The sequence below is a fragment of the Schistocerca serialis genome, chromosome 2, assembly GCF_023864345.2.
Source record: "Schistocerca serialis cubense isolate TAMUIC-IGC-003099 chromosome 2, iqSchSeri2.2, whole genome shotgun sequence".
Taxonomy (NCBI): domain Eukaryota; kingdom Metazoa; phylum Arthropoda; class Insecta; order Orthoptera; family Acrididae; genus Schistocerca; species Schistocerca serialis.
In genome coordinates, this window is record NC_064639.1 from 668,359,711 (window position 1) to 668,364,700 (window position 4,990).

The window sequence follows — 4,990 nt, forward strand, 5'->3', positions numbered from 1 at the left end:
GTGTTTCAAAAATGACCGGTATATTTGAAACGGCAATAAAAACTAAGCGAGCAGCGATAGAAATACACCGTTTGTTGCAGTATGCTTGGGACAACAGTACATTTTCAGGCGGACAAACTTTCGAAATTACAATAGTTACAATTTTCAACAACAGATGGCGCTGCAAGTGATGTGAAAGATATAGAAGACAACGCAGTTTGTGGGTGCGCCATTCTGTACGTCGTCTTTCTGCTGTAAGCGTGTGCTGTTCGCAACGTGCAAGTGTGCTGTAGACAACATGGTTTATTCCTTAGAACAGAGGATTTTTCTGGTGTTGGAATTCCACCGCCTAGAACACAGTGTTGTTGCAACAAGCGAAGTTTTCAACGGATGTTTAATGTAACCAAAGGACCGAAAAGCGATACAATAAAGGATCTGTTTGAAAAATTTCAACGCACTGGGAACGTGACAATGAACGTGCTGGAAAGGTAGGGCGACCGCATACAGCAACCACAGAGGGCAACGCGCGGCTAGTGCAGCAGGTGAGCCAACAGCGGCCTCGGGTTTCCGTTCGCCGTGTTGCAGCTGCGGTCCAAATGACGCCAACGTCCACGTATCGTCTCATGCGCCAGAGTTTACACCTCTATCCATACAAAATTCAAACGCGGCAACCCCTCAGCGCCGCTACCATTGCTGCACGAGAGACATTCGCTAACGATATAGTGCACAGGATTTATGACGGCGATATGCATGTGGGCAGCATTTGGTTTACTGACGAAGCTTATTTTTACCTGGACGGCTTCGTCAATAAACAGAACTGGCGCATATGGGGAACCGAAAAGCCCCATGTTGCAGGCCCATCGTCCCTGCATCCTCAAAAAGTACTGGTCTGGGCCGCCATTTCTTCCAAAGGAATCATTGGCCCATTTTTCAGATCCGAAACGATTACTGCATCACGCTATCTGGACATTCTTTGTGAATTTGTGGCGGTACAAACTGCCTTAGACGACACTGCGAACACCTCGTGGTTTACGCAAGATGGTGCCCGGCCACATCGCACTGCCGACGTCTTTAATTTCCTGAATGAATATTTCGATGATCGTGTGATTGCTTTGGGCTATCCGAAACATACAGGAGGCGGCGTGGATTGGCCTCCCTATTCGCCAGACATGAACCACTGTGACTTCTTTCTGTGGGGACACTTGAAAGACCAGGTGTACCGCCAGAATCCAGAAACAATTGAACAGCTGAAGCAGTACATCTCATCTGCATGTGAAGCCATTCCGCCAGACACGTTGTCAAAGGTTTCGGGTAATTTCATTCAGAGACTACTCCATATTATTGCTACGCATGGTGGATATGTGGAAAATATCGTACTATAGAGTTTCCCAGACCGCAGCGCCATCTGTTGTTGAAAATTGTAACTACTGTAATTTCGAAAGTTCTTCTGCCTGAAAATGTACTGTTGTCCCAAGCATATTGCAACAAACGGTGTATTTCTATCGCTGCTCGTTTAGTTTTTATTGCCGTTTCAAATATACCGGTCATTTTTGAAACACCCTGTACATGTAAGAACATTTCTTAACAATGAGCTATTCAATGATGGATCGACCGTAATGGGCATACGGATCCCGCGTTGCGCATTTGGTGTCCAAGGTCGTCTGATCTCTCAGTGTGTAATTCTGTGAATGGACTGACAAGATTTCCAATGTGAAGAAATAGCACACCAGTTGCGCTAAAAAACAGTTTTTAAGGCAACTAGTGCGCTATTGCTTCACATTGACATTCTTCAAAAACAGTTGCTGAAAATGATGAACAAAAATTTAAATGACGTGACCGCTCTTTACGGTGGGCGGAGGAGAGAGCGAAAAAGCTGAAGTAATCGGCGCTTGGCACTATTAACAGGAACTGCACGCCATTTTGACACTAGAGCTGTTAGGTCGCTGGCGCTGGCAGAAATGAAAAAACAGGGAAGTCGACAGAACTGTTCCGTACAAATCCTATGAGCGACGAAACCAAACGACAGACCTATCGGACACCTTTTATTGTGCCACATACATACTGTTACCATAGCAAGCAAAGTGGTTATCGCCAAGCGCGAACGTGTAGCCTTTTGCTTTCAATTCTTACTATAAGGAGGATAGACAGGTTGCTACCTTGTTAATGTACAGAATGTATGCTAATAAATCAATACTTACAAATAAATCTCTAAAACTGGCAGTGTATTTACAATGTGCAGCCGATATTTTTAAAGGAAGTTACATGACGATTCTTTTCTGTCTATATATGGATATTTTTCTTCGATATATTGGGAGCCTATAATGATATTTTTTTAAATATCGATGTAGCGGATTCCCTATATTTTAAAAAAATCAACAGTCTTCGTATAGCGAGATAGGCATGCACGGATAGCCGAAATGGTTAGATAAGCAGGAAATACGGGTTCGATTGCCGGTCCAGCACAAATTTTTGTATGTCACTAATACGTAGCACATCTATACCTCACACAGCTAGTGCCTAAATATTCGTGTTTAGCGAATTTACTTCGAATTAATTTCGGACGCTGTGAGTCGTCATTAATGTCTGTCCATTCAGAGCTAAATAACTTCTAACGTGGAACAGTCATTGGATGTCACCTAAATAAGAACTCCATCAGGGACTTTTCAACCTTTCTGAAGCTGCATAGGCAACTGTTGACCATGCACATGGTGCGGCGCTTAAATCCGGACAAATAAAACTTATTTTTGGAAGCAAATTCATTAAAACAAAATACAAATGAAAATGAAAATCATTTTACATAAAGTAGCGGTATCTTTCAAGACTAACATTAGTCGATAACCGCCTCCAATCTTTTCCAGAAGCGATCGCACTCACTCTTTAAAAAAACGCTGTCCATATTCGCGAATACTGTTTCGATAGCGCTGCCAAGAGATGCGACATTAGGGTTCCTCGTCTTATTGGTAACTCTTTCGACTACTTTCCAAGTAGCCGAGGGGGTTCAAATCCGGGCTATTCAGGGGCCAGAACTCCTTTGACCAGAGCATGTCAACATTATCCGAGAGCCAGTTTTAGACTAAATGTGACGTATAACGTCCTCTTCTGCTATCCGACGCATTTTTCGATCGCTGGCATTGAATACTGACGCCAGTTTCCTCAGCTATTACTCCAGGTCCTCCGAATTGAGGGCCTGAGCCTTTTCTACGACAGCCGCAGTCCGTGACACGCGTTTCCTCGAATGAAGTTTCCCCGCCGGGTTAGCGGAACCTTCCCCAGACTTTTCCGAAGCATTATACTTGGCCACAATATCGTAAACACTTGATCTCGGGTACCAGAAGAATCGAACTAATTCATTGGGCCAACGCCCAGCGTGAAGATTTTCGATAATCGCGGCTCTTCGGTTCTACTCCGCACTTGTCCGTTACATCTCGGCCATTTGGAGGTTCTGACTGTTTACTAGATGCCTATGGCTTTCAAGAACGCTAATCGTAACCTCCGACGGAACTATGATATGGCAGGAAATTCAAATGGCGATTTGTCCTGATTTAAGCGCTGCGCCCTGTAATCCTGAAGTGGGAAAACGAAGGAACAACTGCAACTAAACCAAGGCCACGTAGGCCTCGTGTACTGACAGAGAAGAACCGTGGACCACTGTAGAGCATGGTTGTAGATAATCGCATGAAATCAGTGGAAGAAATAACTCGGGAGTTCCAAGTGCTGCCGGCAATCGAGCTACCAAAATGACTGTGCGTAGGGGGTTAAAAAGACTGGTGTATAATGGTGGAGCAGCTCCTCAAAAGCAATCCACTTCTGTAATCAACGCTAAGCGACTCTTGAGGTGTAAAGAGTGACGCCACTTGTCAGTGGATAACTGAAATGAGTGATTTGGAGTGAAGAATCACTCTACACCCTGTGGCAATCCTAGGGAAACGTTTTGGTTTGCCGAATGCCTGGAGAGCGCTGTCTGTCATCATGTGCAATGCGAACAATGAAGTACGGAGGAGGAGGCGGTGTTATAGCATTGGGTTGTTTTTCGTTGTTAGGGTATGGTCGCCTTTTGCACACAAGAGAAGGCCAAATGCGGAAGGATATGAAGACATTTTACAGCATTGTGTACTATGTACAGTAGAGGAACATTTCGGAGACGGCGATAATTCGTTTCAGCATCACAATGCACATATTACAAAGTAGCATCTGTGACGCAATGGTTCGTGGTCAATAACGTTATTGAAATGGATCGGCCTGCCCAGAGTCATGCACGTATTATAAAGTAGCTTCTGTGACGCAATGGTTCGTGGTCAATAACACTATTGAAATGAACTGGCCTGCCCAGAGTCCAAACCTGAACCGAATGGAACACCTTTGGGATGACTTTAAACGTCGCTCCAGAGCCTAGCGTCCAACATCGCTATCTTCTCTGATTTTGGCTCTTGGGAAGAATGGGCTGCCATTCCTCTGTACACATTCAGAGACCTCACCGAAAGTGTCCCCAGCAGAGTTCATGCTGTCGTAAAGGCGAAGGGTCGACACAATCCACATTAATGCCCACTAACAGGTGTTCGGATACTTTTGATCACATAGTGTAGTTTCTGAAATCGGATGAATCTTTTTCAAACATCCTGTACTAGTTGCTTCTTTGATAATAACTGGCCTCTGCATAGGTGAAGCTATGTTAGAGAGAACATGTAGAATGTTGGACTAGAGCTGTAGGGAACTCACCACATCATGAAGAGCACCGACTGCTTTTCTCCAGACCAAATAGTTGCAACGACGTCCCAAGTCACTCACTAAGCAGCTGCTTTTGGTGGCTGGTGCCTTACAAATAGATGCAGAAGTTAATCCTTCAAGACGAAGGTCACTGCTCTTTCACTTGGAGGTCAGCAAGAACGGAGAGAACGGGTGTAATTTTGCTCTCTGTGTAATCTGTTGCTGCCAGCCGCCTACTGAATGACGCCTTATCAGTCTGTGATTTATTGCTCAGCCAGTGCCACTGTCAGTGTCAGCGACCTTAATC